At 44.4% G+C, this 24,288-nt stretch overlaps 1 pseudogene; it reads left to right on the forward strand.

Annotated features, from left to right (window-relative positions):
- The first annotated feature begins 3,824 nt into the window (after positions 1-3,824).
- On the forward strand, positions 3,825-23,478 carry LOC137282155 (ankyrin repeat domain-containing protein 16-like; annotated as a pseudogene).
- Positions 23,479-24,288: the final 810 nt, after the last annotated feature.

Below are 24,288 nucleotides of genomic sequence, written 5' to 3' on the forward strand. Positions count from 1 at the left end.
GATGAGGTCGTATTATGAGAAGAGGACGAATCCTTATCGCTAGATGGCATAGACTGATTTAGGGTTTGTGAACTGGATGTTTGTGTACAATTCTCTTTATTTGCGGTAGGGATCAAGGTTGGAGCTGAAGATTTTGCCCAAGTGTATTCGGTCTGGCAAGCTACCAATTTACATGGAAGAGGTCTTGGAGTTGTAGCAGAAGCCACAGGAGAAGCAGTTGCGGCAGCATAAGATAGGCCGGTAGATTCCTGAGCAATGACGTATTTCTTAGCCTCAGAAAAGGTGATATTTCGTTCATGTTTGACACGAGAAATTTTTGATTGGAATTTCCATGACGGGCATTCTCTGGAAGACGGGGGATGACTCCCAGAACAACTGACGCAAGCACATGGGTTATTGCACAGTGTACTGTCTTCACATTTCCCTGGTTGCAGGCAGCTGGATTATGGCAAGAGTTGGAACCATGGCCATACTTTTGGCAATTGTAACATCTTAGGGGATTTGGAATGTAGGCATCAACCCTTAGTTGACAATAACCAGCTTTAAGTGAGCTTGGGCGGGATGGAAGACAGAAAGTAAACAAGTACGTATTGCTTTTTACAATTTCATTTTCTCTTTTGAATGTAAATCGTTTGACAGCAGTGACTCCTTGAGAGTGTAACTCGGAAACAATGTCTGTTTCAGTCATGTCAGATAGGCAGCGTCCAGTATCACGGACGATGCCTTTGCTATTGTTGAGTGTCCTGTGAGACGACACCTTAACGGGAACATTGGCCAGAGATTTAGTTGAAAGCAGAATTTGTGACTGCATTTGTTTCTTACATTCAATAAGGAGAGATGCTCATCGTAATTTTTTAACTTCTTTGACTTCACCAGCCAGACCTTCTATGCCTTTCGCAATAGCAAAAGGATTCAATTTAAGAGGACCATCATTTGGATCAGACATGACAAGAAAGCGAGACCAACTTGCAGGATTTGAGAGAGCTGTAGTATCTTCATCCTCTGACGAGAATGAATCATCTGATTCATGCGAACGTTTTTTAAGTGGGGGTGCCATGATTGTATTAAATTGGATTCACTCTCCTAGCTCCCCACCCACCATGGAGTGTCAACAAGGACGATGCCTTTTGTCTGTGGATCTCCGTCAGACGGCACCAAGGATACTAGGAGAGTATACTCAAGCAGGAAAATGCCTAAAAAGGATAGATCCCACCAGATTGGCCCATGAGCCACCGCCTTCTGGCATATAACTCTAGGCAAATTGTAAAAACAAGACTTTTAGCAAATATGAAATAGCCAAGACCACACAATAATTTTTGAAAAGTCAAAAGTGTGCAAAAATAAGTACTATGCACAGGGCTTGGCGTGACCAGCCGATTGGACGAACCGGGCCCATTCGACCACCCGTCTAGGCGAAGTTAGGGCCAAAGTGGTGTATTGAGCAACAGGAACACAATTACAGGCCCCTATTGCCCTCAACCACCAGGATCCCTTCCTCCGCCGATACAGGGCCGCAACCCACGGCAAACGGGTTGGTGGACGAAATATCCCCCCGGGTCCACTACGGGTGTGTCGGCGAGCTCTTGGCGTTACCCAGCACCCACCACGAGGAGGTGGCTCGCCACGGGTGCCCATAGCTGGAAAATTGCTGAGTGCGGCGTAAAACTAAACTCACTCACTTCTTCATCAATTAAATATTGGACGATTGCCTTACTCGAACTCTACCGATCAATCAATATGGATAAAAATTATATTCGTTTAGAGTTGTGAGTGGGTGTGTGAGTTGGGTTTTAATCTCAATTGAGCAATATTCCGGGGGACATCAGAAAAAGGGCTTCACACATTGTACCCATGTGGATAATCGATCCGGGGTATTCGGCGTGACGAGCGAATGCTGAAACCACAAAGATACCAACCGCCCGATGAGTTGTGAAAATAATGTTCGTTATGATGTTTTCTTTGTTACAGTCAGTTTATGTTAATCTCTCCTCTTCAACGATACAGAAGCCTGTATCCAAACTTACAAAAGTAAGACAATATATCGATGTTATCCATGTTATTTTCAGCATTGTTTTACCCAAAACTTTAAAATGCCACTAAAGTTACCCAAGATCCTGGGTTTCTGCAATAATTTTATTAATAGCAACTTCTTGTTTATTGTATAGAGCAATTTCAGGCTGGTTAAAGGTGTTGTAATCTACATCGAAACGTCATGCAATTAAAAAGAATTTGTTATCTATGAAGTGTACACTCCATTATTGACTCGCAAACTTCTGGAATATCTTTTAAACACACAGTTTTCTGCCACGGATGGCTCATGCTTGTTATCGCGCCTTTTGCTGTTGAAACTATCCAGCTATGCATGCTTCGTTAGTTATAATATCACAAATGAATTAACGTGCAGTGTCCTTAGCGTTCATACCTCCCATTGCTCTTCCTATCAGGACTGTTTTCCAACATGCACACACCAGGGTAGAATTAAGAGGTGAGGTAAAGAGTTGAGTATGAGAGTGTTCCTGTGGGACTTAAATATTGCTCTGCATTGCAGAACCATGCAGAGCCTGGCAGATGAAATATTTAGAACATGTTGTCGCTGTAAGGAATAGTTTAAACATTTTATGTAAGCTTTGGACACTTTGGTCTGAATGCAGCCCGTCTGATCTATTATTGTCGTGTTGTCTCCCCTGTTTCACAATAACGAAAGTAGGATTTCTGGATCGGACTTCCAGGACTTTACAGGACTTAATCACAACAGACTTCATTTTGTGAGTTAGCTTTTGGTTGTTTTGTTTTTTGTAACTTTCATGATGTATATTTGTCGTTAGAAAAACCATTCAAATGGAAACAAATTGGAAATGAAAATAAAATACTGGCTACTGGTGCGACAAATATCTTGTGCCTTGCCTCTCTATCAACACCCCCTAATACCCACTGGCCTTCGACCACATGGCATTCATGATATTTTCATTTACCAAACCTTTCCCATCAGTGATACCAGGCTCTCCTGTCGTGTCCATTCTAGCGTGGCGCTACCACAATTGTACCAGTCTCAAGTTAAAAACCAAGATGAAGTGTGCTCGCTTACCGACTATTCGTTCTGTTGAACTCACCAATATGGCTCACGCTCCAGTGAACTCGCGGGTGGGAGGAGAAGTGACTCATCTTCCCAGGGTAGCTAAAGGAACGCCATTATGTATTTATCAACCCTCAGACAAAACAACTACAAATACAGTGTTGCCAGTGTCTCGGGGATGATAGATGAAGCTTACCTTTATCAAGGAAATTTTCAGCTTATAAACATAATAACCTTTACATACCATGTACCATTCGAAAGATCTACTCCTACTGTTTATAATATTTCCCAGAATTTGTTGAGAAAATCTCGATTTCCTAATACTAGTGATAGACGTTAAAAATAGGTCTTACATTATGAATTAAAGTACTAATATTATAGCCAAATCTTTTACAACTAAGCTTAAGAATGAACTTTAATACATCAACAGTTATCTCCCCTGGTGCGTCAGTCCGCTTCCTTTGTTGACATGGCAGATTTGACATGAAAGAAAAGACAACTGGTTGTTGATGATTTCGAAAGGTGTGTGACGAGCAAAATGGTGAGCTGGTAGACATTCCTCAGTGTACAGCACTTTGAGGAATATTCAGCCTGGAGTTGGGATAGTGAGGGGCAGTTGCAGAGGTGCCAAGGAAGTTCAATACTGTGGATCTTGATGTCCACGTCTTAAGTGGTCACCTCCTTCAGTTGTCCGATCAATGATGAAGAAAACCTGACTTTCCAGCATAATAACGACACACAACTGTGACTGTTGCACGAAAAACTTTAATCTTTTCTCAGTTGTCAAGATATAAATATTATATTTTAAGGAATTTTCCTGGAAATGCGATGTTTAATATGCCTAGATCATATCATGGTCAACATAGTACCATAGTTGTGCACTGAACCAGAAATATTGTTGTTCTAAGCTGTCTACGATATAGCTGTCTAAGTTTTGGGAGGTTACCGGTAGGTAGATATGGTTTCATTTTGAAGCAAAAGTGGAGGTGCTCATCAACCAAATGCATTACAGCAGAAAACATAATGAAAATGTTCACAGTGAAGAACAGAACGACAACAAATGTCTCTTCACTTTCAGACAGAGCCAGAGATGCTGAAGTACATCCTGCTGGTCACAACATTTGGTGAGTTATTGTTTCAATACGTATGTATTTCAGTTAGCACACAAGTGTGATGACAAATACCCCTTATGTGGAATACACATTCAGATAAGAATTGGTGGACTAATACCTTTGAATAAGTCGCCTACAGTTTCAGCACCGTGATTATTTTTCTGTTTCAGTCATTCCAGGAAAGGCTGATGAGTGTCCCTTGGGTACATATGGTGAAACCTGTAACAAAATGTGCAGCACTAACTGTGCCTCCTCCGCTGACGGGGCCGTCTACACAAACAGACTGGAAGATGTTCAGAAGGATGCAACAGAGGCTGGCATGGGGATCAGTGTAATCACCGGTGTAGCAGGAACTGCCTCAACAATGTGTGTAATGTACAAATGGGAACTTGCATAGAATGTAGAGTGAACTATTCAGGAGATTATTGTGAGATATACGACGGTACGTACACTGTGGAGTGTCTTTTTGGAGTGTGCCTTTCATGATAATAGATATCTGAAGGTGAATCAAACTCAGCCCTCGAAAGTTCCCACGAGCTGTCTTGCTATCATCATGTTAGGACGTAGCAATTTGTTTCTCAAATTGGTTTACATACATTTCAGTATATATATAAAACACTTTCTTGATAGATAAAATATGTTCTGTTGGTTCACGTTCATTCTTACAAAGACTGAAATGTCATACTGTGTTAGAATTAATGTTTTGGTTTTCAGGAAGTTGTCAAAGGAGAATTGAATATCATGTACAAGCAAATACCTCAACACCCGAAGTTGCAATACCTGTTGTCGTGTTGGTCGTCGTCATACCCACCACCACCATCATCAGCATTACCATCATCATTCTAGTTGTGTACAAACGTCGAAGAAGGTATAAATATATTTCACTGAAACATGTCTTTCATACATGAAGTTGCCTTTCAGTGATGAGATAAAAAGTTAAACGTTAAAGTGCGTCTTTACGTAGTGTGTTTGTTCGCTTAGTGATGGGCAGCACCAGAGATTACTAACCTGAATAGCAGGATTCCACGGGAATCGGGTTGTTTCTTACAACTGTATTCTTTCGTTAATGCACAATACATGTATAAAATATTACCCTTAATTGTGCCCTTTCTTTGATGAGCAGTAGATTGTGGTCAAGTCATAGATACGAGCAATTATGTCAAACTTTGTTTTAAGTTGAATGTTGATTCTCAGAGGCTCAGCTTAGAAACCATGCGTGTCATAACAGGGACTAAATGGATGGTGTGGTCAGGGTTGGCGACTTAGTTGATGTCGGTCATTGTAACCCAAACGTGTAGGTCGATGCTCATGATGTCAATAACTGGATTACATTCCATTTGCAATTACTAATAGAAACTTGATTAATGCGATGAGCAAACATACATGACGTTTGGTTTCCTGCTAATTACTGATTGCTATTCTGTTGCAGGGTAATAAAAAGAAGAGAAATGGGTAAGATATAAATACACAGATTCATGACATCACTTATGTGACCCCTTCACTTATGAGTATAACTCTTTTAGCAGTTTTTCCATAATTCAGTTAACACAAATATGTACATTGAGAATGCATGATGTTCTCAAGTAGCATGTTTACTGAAATGCAATATATCGTCGGAGTTTTCGGATGGTCTTAAAAGGAGGTGCATTGCGTCACACAAGCAAATTGTTTCTAAGATAAAGTTTATCCTATATAAGATAATGCATGTTTTACAAGTGAATCTGGATATGTGTGTGCATCGGCTGTGAGATCTGGGTAGGTGTTTGTTGCTTTTTGGAAAACAAGGAAATCAGATATGTCTTTTGTGTGTAAATATGTACTCTGTGTTTAACATATTTGAAAATGACTGATACCCACTACTTCATTCATTGTATTGGATGTGCAGAATGTATCTAAAGGTATGTCAAATTATGACAAGCTCAACAGCACGTCTAAGCATTTACATTTGTTGTCTATTTTCAGGCTCGTATGAAATGTACAGTCACGATCAAAAGCTCCTCGCTGATGGCGGTAAGAACACCGGCCTGAAATCATTATCTTAAATAAATATGGATTTTAGACTGAATCGCATTTTTTACAAGCAAAGTTTCCACAATCTAATACTCTTGAGCTGTGTCTTCGGGCCTACCCTGATTTCATGTTTATCATAACACTCAGATGACAGAAATTATTTACTCCATTTATTGGAAGGTCTGGGTTGATTTACAAGAGAATGTATTTTGTCGGGGTCAAGTCTGAAAGGCAGTTCATGACATCAACACCAACGTTACAGAAGAAATTGAGTGAGTGAGGTTTAACACCGCACTCGACAATATTCCCACAATGGCGCGGTCTGTAAATAATATGGACCAGACAAGCCAGTGACCAACAGCATGAGCATCGATCTCTTCAACTGGGAAGCGATGACATGTAGTCAACCAAGTCAGCTAGCCTGACCTCCCAATCCCGTTAGTCGCCTCTTACGACAAGCAGGGTTACTGAAGGTTATTCTAAACCGGACCTTGACTGGTCTAAGTTGTGTGTCGCAACTACAGTATGGGGTGTGGCGTTGTTGAAATCTCAGCCTAAGACCCAGTGTCCAAACTTATGTACCCAGAAATCAGACAGTTCCTTATCCATTTGATTGAAGTCTGCTCTGAAGGCTGATCTTGTTTAGTGTCACACGTGTTGTTATGCCCTGTCTATATTTTCTACAGATGCCGAGTGGTGCCATACGACATTAATCTTCACACAGTGGACGTGTGGACACCTGTAGTCCGCTATGTTTCAATAGTGTCTTTTGATTGTTTGGTTTCTTTACCGGCATTTTAGTCAGACAGGTGTAGCATTCAGTGAATAATTACTACACAAAATATGCACATTGTGAATTCCGAATGCCGGCATTAGGACAAGTTTATATTACTCTGCACAGGTATTGTCATAACAAATATGCATATAGTAAGCACGGTTTTTTGAGTTCAGTCAAGTGGTATTCAAGTTTTCTATAGCCGGTGTGGAACTAGGTGTTTATGCTGTTGACATTGTTTAACAATTTCCACTTGTTAAACTGTAAAACTCACACGCTATACCTGCTGAAACAAATTTGTAATATGTTTCATACATAAGACAAGCAGTGTGTCATTTGTCTTACAGAGGACACTGACCTCATTGACGCCTGTAAAGAAGGGAACCTACGGAGAGTTAGAGACATCCTGGATCACAGTCTGGAGGATATCAACAAACCAGGGAAAATGAAAATGACACCGATGATGTGGGCAGCAAGAAGGGGACACAGAGAGCTGGTTGACTTACTTGTGAAGAAAGGTGCTGATGTCAAACGTGTGGATGATGTCGGTAACAGCATCCTTCACTGGGCTTGTTATGGAGAGCATGTGACAATGGTGAAACAAGTCGTCTCAAAGGACATGGTGGACATCAACTGTAGAGGGCGGGATGGGAGAACGCCACTGATGTGTGCAGCTTGTCAGGGGAAACTAGATATGTTTCAATTACTTGTAAGTAAAGGGGGTCTTACTTCAGAAACAGACAGAGATGGAAACAACATCCTTCGACTTGCCTGTTGGGGTGGGGATGTTAAGATTGTGGACTACATCCTCTTACATGATGCTGTAGGCATCAACGATAGGGAAAAGTCCGGGAGGACTCCACTGGAGGCGGCAGCATGCAAAGGACATGGGGAGATCTTCGACCTGCTTGTGACTAAAGGAGCTGATCTCACTGAGTAGTATAGGGAATGACAGTTCTGGCTCACTTTCAAGAAATGTCTCTACAACGTCTTATTTAGTAAATAAGACGTTGGTTGGGCCATTAGCTCTTGCTACTATTACCCCTACTATAAAAAAGTTGGCGGTAATTACTGTGCCTTGGTAGGAGGTAACACTGTGCCGTACGGTACGATCAATAATTCTTCTCTTACAAACCCCCTACCCGGCCCACCCCTCAAGTAGTACAAGTTAGGTTCGTCGGCTTTCATATCCACTTTATCTATGTTGTAAGTTTTGACTGACCATATAGGATCGGTGGCTCGCTTACGGCTATCGCCCTCGTGTTCCCCCGGCTGGTATAGATACCTCACTAGGGCCCTATCTGGTATCTGTTTCTCCTTCCCACGCAATGGAGCGGCCGACTCTGCAACTATTGATTTTAGTTTGATAGCGTCTGCCGGTTTCTTACCGGTGAGACGGGTGACTTCATGGTTGATTGCCGACACCACCTTGGGTAACCTCGTGACCCATTCAGTCGATCGTTTTCCAGGGGTGACCATCTCCCTAGCATACTGATAGCCGAACAAGCGCTCAGCCAAAGTCCTATTAAATCTCTCAACTATGGCTTGGCTGCGATGGGCTCCGGCCGTGCCACGCCTGACCTTTGTATCGTGTTTGGCTAGCAGTTGTGGCACGGCACCCATGAACTCCCGTCCGGGGTCAACTTGCAGCTCTGTTGGCCACGTCAGCGGGCTGCGTTTGTATATGTGTTCGAATCCTCTGGCTACCTGGGCCGAATCTTTCGTGGTCAAGGGTTCGGCTTCCTTGTAACGACTGGCTACGTCCACTACGGTTAAGGCATACTTGTACCTCTTATCGTGGGGTAGGAACAATAGGTCTGCCTGGTGAATGCTATTAGGTATGTTAATACCGAACCTCCTTCTAGGCACGTAGCGTGGTGCCGGTAAATAGATCTGCCACAGGGCTTGTTTTTCAAGCCACGCTTTGGCTTCCTCCGGGGGTACTCGCGCTAGTTTAGCTAGCTTATCTACTGCGCTAGCTCCTTTCCAGTACCCACGCGGGCTGTAGTAAATAGCCTCAAATTTTTTCATGTCCATACGCGTATGTGTTTATTCCATCAATAGCTATCCAACGTTTCGTGTCCATAGGCGATAGTGACGTCTTGTTTATAGTCAGTCCGTATATCTTATGCCCATCACTTCTAAGTGTGTTCATTTTATGTCTAAAGGTACGGGTCTTGAACAGGGCTTCCTTGAATCTGGCGTGTTTGATGTGTTGTTTCACCACATACTTCTTAACCCCCTTAGCCTTCCGGATCTCACTATTGTCGGCTTTCAGTATGGAGTACATCTTAGGTCTCAAACCTATGTACTCGGCTATGGGCGTGCCAGCACACTCGTCCTTCATCTTACCTAGGACCTTTTTATTTACCGTACTGTGTAGGGTATGGGTCTTAGGATAATCGCTGGTGTCGTATAAATCGAGGTGTTTTTTCATGTCCTCGTACACGTCCTCGGTTCGAATTTCTAACAGCAGGGAATCCGTGTCAGTGTACAGCACTTCACACCTGTCGCCGTACTGTTTCTTGAGCTCGTTGTAGTAAAAGTCGTACATCAGGTGTTTGGATAAATCGAGGATGCTCATCCCCACGTAAACAGGCCGGTTGAATTTTATGTGGCTTTTCTTCATGTGTAGGGCAACCAGGTTGTCTGTGAATATCTTACTACGGTTGAATGCCGGATTGGCTATCAATTTCCTGAGCTTGTCTTCCTCACTAGATCTAACCAGCTTCACGGTCACGCGTTTCCTCAGGTTCTCCATAGTCTTACCAAACACCGAGTTGTTCATGAGCTTGTAGAGATTTTTCTCAAAATCACTGGTGGCCTTTTTTCGTAGGTCTGTGTTCATTCTGATGTAGGGCTCCATCCATGGGCTCTGGTCGAACATGAGCACCCTGTGTATTTTGGTCAGCCTCATACCCAACGACAGGTACAGCTGTAGGTTGCGATAGTGAACGATGTACTTGGTCTTATTCATTAAGTTAGGCACGAGTTTTTCAACGTCTGTCACACGCCCACCTGACAAGTTATGTTGGTACTCAGACATCCAGTCTGTGTTAACCCTCATACGTTCGGGTGCAAGGGGATAGCTGTTGTGCGATGTGTGTAATTCCTTGGGATACTCTAAGTCAACTTCGAGGATATACCCTTTGTTCGAATCTGGTGCAACCCCCATAACATCAACGTGGGGTACCCATTCGAATCCCCCTGTAGGTAGATACTGACTCATGGCCCAGCCGTACAGGTTGTTTGCGTCGAGGTATAGAATGTGATTGGTTGGTTTGTTAGGATCGTAACCTTTCACGTATTGATTATTTGCTTTCGCGTATCGTTTGGATGCCATGGAAATCCCACCTCGCAAGCCTTTCTCAATGAATAGGTGCATGTCGTAATCTGTGAGCAATTCCAAATTAACTCCGGTCTTTTTAAGCAAGGCGTCCCACGACAGACCTGGGCTGGTGTAATACCATGCGGGGTCGAGTTTATACTGCTTTAAACAGGTCCGCCGAAACGTTTCAAACACGTCGGCTAACAGCAGTACATCTGTCCTCAAGTACAGGTCGTGATAATCACCCAGGTTCTTACAACCCAGTTTATTCCATACGTTAGTCGCGTGCGAGTAATCATCTCGTGAGACGGACGCCTCATTCAGCTTGCTATAAAAGCAGTCAATAGGAGGTAGTCTGGTCTCGGTGAACTTGGCCCAACTATCCATGTACTCATAGGGGTACACACCCTTCCTCATAAGCAGGGGTCTAGTCTCGGCGTCTGTGTATCGATCGGTGATAGGGAAGGTATTGTTGGCCTTGACCAGACTGTCGAGTGACGACAGGAGGAACTGAAACGAGTCAATGAACCTAAGTCCGTTTAAGCTGAAGGAGATGTATCTCTCCATGTTGTTGGGGATGCACGTTATATTACCATCGATTTTCGCGATGGCCTGCATGATCAAGTGTGAGTCGTACCCTCTCAAGTTGTGAAAGACAACGGGGATGTTTATTGTCTTAGGATTGATTTTAAGCTTGAGGTTGCACGCGTTGTGAGCGGCGCCTCTATACTTACCAGTTATGTGACAGTGATCTCTCACCGAATCACCGTTAAGTGGTGATTCACACACGTGACAGTTAGTGCTACTAGCGTGAGCTAGCCTGTCGGCTCGGGTCATACGCATGGGAGCGATTCTATACAATGCATTCCTAATAATTTTTTCTTCCTCCTGCAAACACTTTAGAAACCTTTCAGCCGCGTCAGGGCCCCTATACACTACCGGAGCTTTCGTTTCCCCGTCACAACGGACGACAATGTATCCAAAACCGCAGGCCTTATGTTCCTGGGTTTTGTGGGTGAAGCTACCCCCACTAGGGGAATCCCCACCCACAACTAAGGCTTCGAAGTCGGCGTATATGATATAAGGCACAGACATTTGGTTCTTGTGGTTACTGAATTTTAGGATATTTTCACCTTCCTTAGGCATGTCGACTCGTATGGCCGTCTGCCCCACACCTTGGCAATCATCCCGGTGGGATTCTAATAAATCAGCTCGACTGAAACCGTGTAGGCATCGTACACAAAAGTGTTTTTCCCCATCGTGTTTCGACTGGTCGTGCAACAACCGGCTGAGATGTTTTATCCATGTATAGTGATACTTTTCACCTCGCTGGATCATGAATATATTGATAACTTGGCGATCCTTCACCGGGCTGACCCTGTGTACTATTGTTTTGTTACCTTCGTGCCCAAAGACATTTATAGCCATATTATTCTGTTTTTCTACTTTAGTGATCTGGGATATGGGGGTGGGTTCATCTATACCATCCCAATTAAGCCCATCGTCTTGGGGATAGCTAGAAAGCCTATCTGAATTCTTGCCAGCTGGAAATAAGGCTGACCTGATAGCTAACCTCAGGCAATCGTTTCCTCTATTCTTAACGTTTACTATGGCATGTTTGTTCCTATAGTAGGGAGGCAAGGCTAGGTATGACCCGCCTCTGAACGGCACGTAGTTAGCTATGTCTAGATAGACATTATCGATTTTATCTACAGCCCACCCGGACCCCAAGTGTGTGTAGCGTTCTAGGTATTCTCGTATCTGCTGAAAACTTGTATCGATTGATGCGTCAATGGTCTCTGCATGTGTGACGACCTCTTGTTGACCTCGGAAGTAAGGCTGAACATACTCAGTGGTACTCCCAACCTGCTTATCGAGCGACATTTTCACTGTGATCTGAAACTTGATACTTCCTAGATTATTTAGTTCCTGGTTGACCTTATCAACTATCAGAGGCTTGATATCTATAATGTCTATGTTTCTATCAACGTGCATGCGCCAACCTCTCAAATAGTTACCTACAGCGCGCTCAGTGCGCACGAACTGTAGGTCAATAGCTCTATTCTGTTGTAATAATTCTACAAGCTGTGGTTTTCTCATACGGGAATACCCGCCTAAACCCAAATCGTGTGCCTCGGCTTTCAGTTGTTTTACAGTGGGACGTGCTACGGGGGCATGTGATAACAATGCGGTTAACCCGGCTCTCCCCAGGTTTGAATAACCCGTGTGCCCAAGCTGTTTCGCTTGAGCTTTTAATTGTTTTACCGTAGGAGGGGCTTCTAAACCTAGTAATCTCAACAATGCTGACTTCCGCATTCTAGAATACCCGATAACACCTCTCTGTTTTGCGACCCTCTTGAGCTCGCTTACAGTAGACATCGTGTTTACACCTAAGAGAACTAATGTCTAATTGGTTCACAGTAACCTTATTAAAAAATATTTCAATCCAGAAGAGGCCAAACTCGGGCAGCCGGGTCCAATTCTAGTAATTCTGTCAAATCGTCCCACGTACCTGGTAAAATATATAGTGTGGCTGTTTCAATCCAGCACTCGCCTTGGTTATAGTATTCACTTAGACTTGAAAAACGTTCTATATGGTATTGAGTCGCGATATCCCGCTCCCATTCGAAGGGGTGAGTATACTTAAAACCCTCTTTAATCCATACCACGTCCAATATTATCTTAAATCTGAAGCTTCCCCATAAAGCCAGTTCATATTTGAATATGTTTTTAATCACACTTTCCGCAGACATAGCTATACGTAGGTGTGTATAATCTCTAATTGGTTCACAGTAAGGGGAGGTAACTCTTAAGTGGCTATCTTGAGCAGTCGCCTACGTTCTTTTATGTAGCCTTTTTTATTCTCGTATATGAGTTGATGTCTGACTACGTTCGCTCCGTGAGCTTTACATAAACAGTAGTGCCCTTTAACCCCGATACCACACACAGAACACGTGTAGTTAGGACTTCCCATATGGAAACAACAGAACCCCTGATTCCTGCATTTCCTACCACAGGCCTCGGTCTTCCCCATAAGTATATATTCGCATCGGTATGGAGCGGGTCTCATGTTTACTTATATAGGTATTTCAGTTTAATTGCTTCGCAACCAACGCAGTAGCTGCTATACCCAACACTATGAAGCCCAGTTCACGATTCATTTGTCCCTTGGATGGTGTGTAGTACTGAGCGAGTGTGGGTTTATTGAGCGGTTCCAATTGTTTACCAATTAGTAGATAGTATTCTTTCATTGCTTCATCGACATCGTAGAATGTTTTAATGGCATGGTTTTCACGCTTGAGTTGTTCGTTAATAAAATCGATCCTCTGGAGGCGTTTTTTAACGTACTCGTCCTGTGCTCTTTGTAATTTCTCAGTAGCGAGATCGTGTCGCTTCCTTTCTTCCTGTATTTCAGCCGCGTGATCATCTCGTAGTTTCGAGAAGAGGAAATTACTCCCGGAAAATGCCAGGGCATTCACTAACGCCCCACCGACCATCATAGCTATCGTGGCCATCCCTATATTTATTTCATTATATTATCAGGTATTATTCCTTGTTTTACTAGGATGTCTTTTGTGGCCATCGCCATACCAAGGTTCATTATGAGCATACCCATATCCTGCAGGTTGAAATCTAGCTTGATAGTTGGTTGTTTAAGCACCATTTTAGTCAACCGAGCGTACCCTACGGCTAGACTAGCGACCACTGTGGCGTGGTATGCGTCGTTGACGAACGTTTTCCCCTCAGACATTATGTATATGATATAAAATATTAAAATTATAACATGATATGCGGGTCGACGGTGGGGGTACCCCCCACACCCCCAACAGTGGGGGTTACCACCTCAGGTACCACCTCACGGTGAGGGTTTCCCTCACGTGTATATAACCACGAGATAGCCAAGGCAGCAGTTACACCTACAGCCAACAACAGTCGGGTTGGGTTGGTCACTTTATGTTGGTTACACCACCGTTTTTTACCGGCAGCTACTCTCTTAGGATTCTTCTGTCTGGTTACTGTTGGGGGTACCCCCACTGAAGGGGTCTCCACCGTCACCTCGGGACTCACTGGTTCCTGTGAAGGGGTCTCCTCCACTGGGGTTTCCTGTGCAGCATCCATCTATACTATTATTATTATTCTTTCTCTCAAATTGACAATGTTTTGCCGTGATAATCGCCGCCGTCACTGGAGCCAACAACATACCATATTTGTGGTACAGCCCGCAGCTGATAGAGCTCACGGCGTGTTCGATAAAAGGGTCTTTCTCGAGGTCTTCCCACAGGTAAAGTCGGCGCTCTGGTGGAATGGGAAGGAAATGTGACACAATACCGGTGTATATCTGGGTCATAGCCGATCCTATTGTCTTTGTCATTTCTGCTCCGAGCCGGGACTCGTATCTATTGTACAGCTTATCGATTTCTTCGGCTGACATTTTGTGAATTTTATCCGGAGTGTAGTCTCCAAAGTAATGTTTGGCTTTGCCGCCAACAGCCAACGCCACCAGTTTCTCTCGCATGGGGGAATCCCCCACACCCCCACTGGGGGTACCCCCCAACTGTTCGAGCAATTCCTCACACTCCATCTTATAATATAACAAGTAAGATTTAGTTTTAACTATATAATGCCCGATGCAGACAAAACACAGAGAAATGAAAGTTAAGTTGCACACGACAAATACTTCGAATATCATAGCTATATGCTTAGCTTTGCTTAGCTTTAGCTTAGCTTTGCTTAGCTTTTGCTTAGCTTTGCTTAGCATACTATATATGCTACTGGTTGGTCGGTCTTTAGAACGAGCTTAGCGTGTTTAGTTTCAGCGAGCTGTTTCTTCACCCGTTCCCGTTCTAATTTACTCATCACATCGTTCTCTCTCAAACACTCCTCAAACGAATCCCTATCCTTGCAGTGAAATAAGGCCACCCATCGCGTCTGCTCCCTGAGGTCTTTCAACACCGAGTTGAACTTCTGCGTTAGCACCCAGACGCTGTGATTTGCATGCCGGCCGGAGAAGGCCAGGTACGATAGCATGTCTCTCTTTTTTGTTATCTCGCGATTAGCGCTGCAGTCGTCCAGTATAAACAGCGTCGGTTCCCCTTTAAATTTCTCGTGAAGAGCTTTCAACCAGTCCTGCAGGCGTGTTCCAGGGTCGATTTTGTGTACGTCAGGGTCCGTCATTACCCAAGGTCGCGCGTACGTTTTATTCATGCCCAGAGTAGGGCACATGATAACGATGTTATCGAACACATCCTTGTAGTAACCCTCCAACATATCCAACACGAAAACGGTCTTCCCACAGCCAGTCTGCCCGCATATGATAGCGCAGTGTGGGTCAGTGGGTAGTGGGGGGTACCCCTGGGGGGTGTGGGGGTCTCCCCCACTAGTAGATGGCTTGCACGAATCTCCCATTGTCTATATTAAGTTGCGCGTCCATAATAACGTACAGATATAATTTCAACTTACCAGCGGTTTGAGCCTTCTTAGTAATCTGGATGGTTATCCCTTCGCTGCCGTTATCTATACGACGTCCGCTACCGTGCAGTTTATCATCATCCGTGGATCGCATGTCCAACCATAGGGCGTACTTGGTGGTCAGGTATTCACCGATCTGCACGGAGCTTAGGTCCAGGTCCTTTATTATGTAATCCCCCACTGGTAGCTTTTTTATCTCATCCCACTGCTGGTGTGGTCTCATACCATGACTGAACAGCTGGTTGGGCACGCCCTCGATGGTCACTTCCACCTTTTCAATCTCGGGGTTGAAAAACTTCTCGCTGTCCCTCTGGAATGGCTCGTAATCCTCCACGGGGACGACCAGGATACCTTTCATCGATCTCGCCGGCACGTTCAGGTTGATATTCCACACAGTGTCGCTCTTATCTCGCACGACTGATCTATGTCTCAGTACGCGATCGTATAGGATAGCCATCTTCCCAGAGTACTGACTTCGAACCTGCCTGGCCAGCTCCGGGCTAGTGACCATGTCGAACTCCAGAGAGATGTTGTCTATGGCATAACTGGCCTCATCACCGTTCGGCGTACGCACTACTTTGCTATAGTCGTTAAACGTGAGCTCGTATTCGAGCCTATCACCCAGCGCGGCCTGGTAAAACGGCGCGTGTCCCGTGAGCAACTCGAAGTCGAGCGGCACGCAGAATCGATTCCCGTATGCTAGAGCGATGGCCTTTTCACCGGCCGATAGCTTGTCTTGTTAGTCTTGCGTGAAGACATACCCTATGCGCGCCCGGGTTGATTTGCTGATACCCTGGTACACATCATTGACTCGTTCTCCATCGCTTTTCCAGAGATCCTTGTAGCAGTGAAACACGTCGCTGTCGTCGATGCTCAGCACCTCGTTACCGCTGATCTTGACGGTCGTTTTCTTGATGATAGCTCGACCCACGTTCCGCACTAGCTCGCGTTTGTCGTTGTCGGAGGTCAACGTGATATTGAACGCCAGTCGAACAGTGCCTGGTACAATGAGGTCATTCTCACCAAGGTTTGGAAATCTAACCAGCAGAGTTTGGTTCTGGTCTATCTTGCTGGGATTGTTGGTGATGGTCACCGACTGTCGCACGGCTCTGGCTCCTAATGGCTCTCTCAATTTTCTGAAAGGATCTAATTTTCTGCCGTACATTGTTATATAAAAGAAATATATTTTTAATACTAATGGATGAAGATATAGATATGACGGAGATGCCGGGCGCTAGTGCCCAGGCATATGATGAGCAGGAGACCTCATTTACTAGTTCACCATTGAACCAAGAACTCTTGGAAACAACGGTAAATGATTATTTCGAAAGTTTAAGAAGAGATAAAAACTACGTTGAACCACAGGGTCGATACCATAAGGATTTTTTTATTGATACAAAGGGTGTTCTACGCCTTAAGTCTGACCCAGGGGTTGACCTCTTTAACAAGAGCAATAAAAAACCACTGGCCTTGTCAACTCTAGCCAGCCGCTATGGTGTTGAATTTATCCGTGAAAATCTAAACATGCGTAATTACGGTGGTGCAATACCTAAGGCCGTTGAAAAAGATCTGCAAGCTACCAGATCCCACCTCACCACTAGAGATGAAATGACACCACAGCGTGCTACAGAAGCCTCAGACAGCATAGAAAAACTGTTGAGCACCTACTGGGACAAACCGTTACCGGGATTTGACTTTCCGGTAAGGGAACTGTACGGCTTAGACGAAGCCGTGAAACGCGTGCGTGGAGAACTCGTGAACAACATGGGGAAACTGAACGAAATCGACGAGCACATCGCTAGGGAAAAAACCAAACTCAACGAAACTGAAAACGATGATATGAAGCGCCGTATCAATGAACGACTACGCGATTTAGAAGACGAGAGACGTACACGATTGGAATCCGCTTCCTCGAATCGTGAACAGCTTCGATCCCAGATCAGTCGTATTCGTGAAACAATCGATAGAATACTGAACGAGGATGCAACTTTAGCCAACAGGATTCGGATATTGTTCCGGGAGCAAGGGATCACCATCGCCAGCATTCTGACTGCATTGGGTTTCATTATATCAACCCTGGTGGTGTCACTGACGGGGGGAACCCCTGTGGGTCCTGCCGGTGGGGGAACTCCAAGTGGCGGTGGGGGTGTTAAAGACTGGATTAAAAAACTCGGGGAAGGCCTAGCTAAACTGGCTGGTAAAGCCGCCGAAGCCCTTCCCGGCATACTGGGTAGCATCGTCTCGTGGTTGTTGAGCGCTCTGTCTAAAACTGCCATGTGGCTCAGTCAAAACCTGTGGGCAGCCATCGTCGCCGTGGCGGGTCTGGTGTACGTAGCGGCTAAGAAATCTTTAACCAAATAAGCCCCAAAGCTACCCCACCAACCACCAGGGCCGTTTTACTATCAATATGCTGCTGATAGGAGGCCTGCATATGAGGGGCCACCTCCTGTGGTGTTGGTTGAACTTTAGGCTCCGGGGGCGACGCAACTATACCCTTTTCACGTGGTGGGATGTGTGGGATATAGGTGGTGTTAATATCGGGGTTGATACCCAACTTTTGATCCTTCGTGGCTATGACTATTTCGTTGTTATAACCCACCACTTTTTTTACTCTCAGTTGCATATCACTCGGAGCCATGTACAACCCCACGCCGAACACGTAGTCGACTTTCGACCTGGCGTATTCTAACACGTTTTGGTAGCGTTCGATAGCCCGCGGGGAATTGATAGCATCCTCAACGTTGGAAACGAATTGTGTCTGAGCGTCGTAAGCAGTTCCCTTACCGAGGATGTTGGAACGCGTCATCGACTGTGCACCCAACAGCGCCCACACGTACGTTCGAATCGAGTCGTTCAACCTGACTACCCCTGCACGAGTGAATCCTTTCGACGTGTCCAGCATGAACATTTTCCACCCGTCTGTGTTTGACTGCTCCACTTTCTGGATTGTGAAACCAACACCACCTTTTTTAAAGTCCATACGATCATCCCTCCATTCATTACTCGACAAAGCAAAGTCCTGCCTAAGTATACCTAGTGTCAGTAAATCATCACTAGCATCTTTCACTGGTTTTGGTCCAGATTTGTTAGGTTTAGGAACAAGATCAGCTAATGCATGGGAAAAACGTTCCGTACTAAACATTTTTCGTTGCATAAATTTTATTAGTATATGTTTGTCAAATGCTTTTGGCGAGAGCCCATGAGCGTAAGGAATACCCAACCCGTGGTTCAGCCCCGGCAAACGCCAATCCGTCTTCGGGTTTATTTCGAATTCGTTGCAAATACGTTCGTAGGCCCGTCTATCGTACGGGTTGTTTGTTGCGTCCCACGCTTTGTCCTGTGGGAGGGGGGCGCTGATCTCTTTAAGGATACGTCTGACCTGGTAGTACACGTGGAACTTGAACACAGACTGACTCAGCGGCCCACGCCGAGTGTCGGTCAATGTCACACCACACCCCGTTGTAGCGCACCACACGGCAAAGTTGAATTGGTTCTGCCAGAACTGCATAGGGTTGTTGAACCAAGCGTGGACTGCCTCAATGTTAGTCACCGAAAGCTTATACTTATCAGGCATATCTATAAACTTGGCATTGAAATACAACCCAGGAGCAACCACGATCTTCATGGTGGAGAAATCTACGTCCAGTTTAGGGTACAACACACCAGGGGAATACATTTTAAAACTATTATATAATAAATATATATGTAATATGTACATAACACTTCCAGGAATAACTAGCGGTGAGGCCGTTCAGCTGACGCACGCGATCGATAACACGTCAGGTCAACTCGAAGTCGCACTCTGCGATATCACCTACCTACCGCAATGGACTAACATTAATATCAGCAACAATAAGCTGTTCGTCAGTGGAACTCGCAGTCAGATAACTGACGGCTACTACAGCGTGTGCTCTCTAAACGACGAGGTCTTCAAACCCCTGGGAGCCGAACTCAAGATGAACGACTCGAACGGCACAGTGGTGTTAATCAACAATGGAATAAACCCTTTGAGGCTCGGCCGACCATTAGCAAGGATGCTCGGTATGTCTCCTGACGAGATAAAACCAACAACAACCGTCACAGGTACGAAGTTACCCGACCTAGTACCGTACCGAGAGTTATACATTCATCTCGGTCAGGTGAGCACAACGTATAACATTCAAGGAGGCCACCCTTCCACTATACTGAGAGCAGTGCCGGTGAAAACTGAGAAATTCAACGACGGTAGAACCGAGTCATTTTCACCACGGCAGTATAAGAGATTAACCCAGGGCAACATACCTGAGCTGACAATATCGGTGTTAGATATAAATCATAATCCTGTAAATATAGGATACCTCAGCTTAACACTTCATGTAACATGACCAGCGCACAAGGGCCCGGAGTGAAAAAATGCGTCAATATCGGGATCTCCGACCTCGGAGACACACGCGGTTTCGACGCTCCCGGAGTAGATGGTAAATCGTATGCCTTGCAACTGAAAAACAACATTTACAAACGCTTTGAAATCCCCTCCGGTGGAACCCTAAGTGATATGATAGATACCACAAGAGCAACAGTAAACACTAAGTACTCCCTTGTCAACACCGGTGATAATAATTGGGTAATATACCCATCGTTCGGAGGTAAACTGTTCGACTTAGACGATGTTGAGAGCACTACCGTCGCCAAAAACAAACCATATATGCTCGTCTTCACCGAAGATGACAAGTGGGTGTTGTTACCCGATAACAAATGGTTTCTCAATATTAAACTCGTATCCCCTTACGTGTTCACGGATAACAAAGACAACCACCTAAACAAAGTCGTGAACAATGGAACCCTGCTCGTGGCTTACGTCCCAACTCAGAGACGTAGTATAGTCGTCAGCCCAGTCAACACTATAGCAGCCCACATGCTATCGAGTAAACCGGCCATGCAAAACGTGAAATTGCAGTTGGTGTCTGAATTCGAAGGTGTGGTCAAGATACTAGAGGATCTACCGGCAAACTCAACATTGTTCATCAAAGTCTACCTAGGGGAACCATCGGGGAATGATGTCGAGATCGTGAAGGGGATCAAACTCGGGTGGGTGAAACGACACCAGTTTCAAGTTTGCAACGTTTACGTGCGGGTGGGTGTCGACTCCAAGACCAGTCTGCAGGGGGTCAACGTGATCGTGGAAAACAAGATATCATTAATCAATATATTCCTGCCTGACAACATACACTTCATGGGTATTAAGTTAACCCCTGAATTATTATCAGAAAACCAGTTGGAAATTATATCGTAATAGTATAATAATGACCAGTCATCATCCCAACACTACGCTTAACGACCTGGGAGATACAGAGGGATTCGATCAGCCTGGTGAGGAAGATGAATTATACATCCTACACTTCAAAGACAACGTGTACAGACGGGTGCCGTTACCAGATTTAAAAGAGCCCAAATGGCTGATCAACTTAACACCCACCTCACCTTATATCACAATAGACGCAGATACGGGGCGTATCTCTAAGATTAAGAACAACGGTATCTGGGCCGGGGATTTCATTCCGGAGAGGGCATTAGTACACATACCATCTGCTGGTTACGGTAAAAAGGGGTTAAGTGCTTATCCAAACAATAAATTAACATTTAGCAGTAATCTTGATAGAATATCCTCCCCTTTCACCCTCATCATAGAAGTCTTCTTTACGGCTTTATTCGATGGAGACCCCCCAATAGTACACCAAATTTTACCCGGGGTGTCAATACGCTGGTCTTACACATACCAATATTGTCGTATTGTTATACAACGGGATACCACGGGTCCTATAAACCACTTAATAAGCCTCCGTGGGGTTTCTATTACAACAGGAAATTCTATTAGCCTCTCACCTATTGCCCTGACTAGTAGTCTAGAACTTGTAGACTTCAAATTCATTGATAGATTTTTAACTGAAACCCAATTAAAATATCTTTCAAAATATATATTATAGGATGGGTCTGTACCCAGTTGTAGAGGAAGTAGCGAAGACGCTGGAAACCGTAGATGGGTTCCGCTTGAGGCAGTTATGTGATGTGAAACGCCAACTAGAACAAGACCGTGACACGCGGAAAGCACTATGTAAGAAGTACAATAGAGCTTTCAATATCGTGGACGGGGCTGACACTACCCTTATGGCAACCAGCATGGGACTAGGGGCGGCAGGCGTTGGGTTGTTAACCACCATCGTGGCTGCACCTATAGTGCTAGGTATTGAAATAACGGCTGGGGTGACAGGGTTGGTAGGGTTGGCGCTTAAGTTAGTATCACGCAGACTTAATCGTAAGGCATTGAAACACGACGAGATCAGGGTTCTGGCCGAAGCAAAGCTGAACACAGTGAGTGAGCGAATTTCCACGGCACTCTCTGACAGTAAGATCTCAGAAGAGGAGTTTAGTTCAATCCTATCTGAACTCACAAAATATAACGGAATGAAACAAGATATTCGGTCCAAGTCTCGTAAGTCTGCTATCAGCGAGGATGAGAAAAAAAAGTACATAGAACAGGGGATACAAAAAGCCCAACAAGCCTTTATTACGAACACCAAAGAGATCATAGGCGGTTCACGTTAAACTGTTTCATCGATATAAACATAACATAGGGGCGATAGCCGTAAGCGAGCCACCGATCCTATATGGTCAGTCAAAACTTACAACATAGATAAAGTGGATATGAAAGCCGACGAACCTAACTTGTACTACTTGAGGGGTGGGCCGGGTAGGGGGTTTGTAAGAGAAGAATTATTGATCGTACCGTACGGCACAGTGTTACCTCCTACTAAGGCACAGTAATTACCGCCAACTTTTTTATAGTAGGGGTAATAGTAGCAAGAGCTAATGGCCCAACCAACGTCTTATTTACTAAATAAGACGTTGTAGAGACATTTCTTGAAAGTGAGCCAGAACTGTCATTCCCTATACTACTCACTGCAGTTGATAATGCTGGTAACAACGTCCTCCATTCGGCCTGTCTTGGGGGACATGTGGATATTGTGAGCCGTGTCCTGGGCATGGTGGACATAAACAGTCGCGATCGGTGTCGAAGGACACCTCTGATGATGGCAGCAAGGATGGAGGATAAAGAAATATTTGACTTGCTTTTGAAAGAAGGAGCTGATGCAATGCTGTTGGATGATGACAGTAACACCATCCTTCATCATGCTTCTGAGGGAGGACATCTTGGCATTGTGAAGTCTGTCCTCTCTCTGGGGATTGTTGACATCAACGCCAGGAACAAGCATGATGAAACAGCTGCCATGCTGGCGACAAAGGGCGGTGGCGTGTGCAACCTCCTGGTACAACAAGGTGGACTCATAAAGTAACTGGAAGAACACCGTAAAGTCTATGGAGGCAGGACAGGGAATCTGCTGCAAAACGTTTACTGTTGCTCTAATATCTTGCTTTAGTAATAAATGTGTGATGGACAACCCTCCATCACACCAATGCTTGCCTGTTGCTAGATGTTCCGTTGCTGATGATGTAGATTTTAGAGGAGGTATTATCATAACAACATTCGTATGTGTCTGTCTCAGCACTACGTCTTGTCGAGTTAGTTGTCCAACTGTCTGGAAACAGTCCTGTTGTTTACACCGATCCTGAATGCTAACAACACAGTCATGTTTCCAGCCAGTTAATGCAGATAATTGTCACACTTTCTTACTCGTCGCATCATAGAAATAAAGACGCTATTATCCATAAAGTATTACACTCTTCTATTTCTTACTCGTAAAGCATGAAAGCAGAGCAAAATAAACAGCGAGCATATAACAGCTACAGCTGGACCTGGTAACATTTCATGAACACGAAGAAAGTCTATAATGTTGACCTTGCAATGAATATGAAACCCTTTCATATTGGGATCGTAATTGATAGGGGATATTAATTGTGATAAACTTGTCATGATACAGATCTTGCACGTCTTAAGTGATTTGAGTATATGGATTTGTCTCGTCACGATATTTTTGAAACATTGCTGATGTGACAGGGTATTTTTGCTTACTCATTTCATACTCCACCCCCACCTCGAAATATGGTCTCGCCCTCTACATGGCCACTGTTTTTATATTGCATGATATTGGTTTGCATTATTTCATTGTGATTCCAACATTACAATTAGCTGAACTAGTCATGTGATTTCCATTCGCATTATGCATACAAAATAGGCTACGCCCACTACCTACTTAGAACACCAGGGACAGCCTGAGAATTCCAATATTACAGTCTTACAGACATGTACAACTTCCCATGCATGTACAGAATTCATACAGTTTCATTTTTTTCAGTTCATACTCCCATGAACAGAAACATTATTCAATCCTTAAATACATTCCATTCAGGAACCAATAACAGACACCTCACGTCCACTCCCAGCTACTGCGTCTATATTGTAACCTGGCTTCATCATGTTGCTATAGATGTAGTGGTCTCTCCATTGTGGTGATTCTATTATTTCTTTCGTTTCCTTTCCGTTGGACTTGTTGTATCTATGTTGTTCTATGTATTATCTTGTCAT

The sequence above is a fragment of the Haliotis asinina genome, chromosome 4 (genome assembly GCF_037392515.1).
Source record: "Haliotis asinina isolate JCU_RB_2024 chromosome 4, JCU_Hal_asi_v2, whole genome shotgun sequence".
Taxonomy (NCBI): Eukaryota; Metazoa; Mollusca; class Gastropoda; order Lepetellida; family Haliotidae; genus Haliotis; species Haliotis asinina.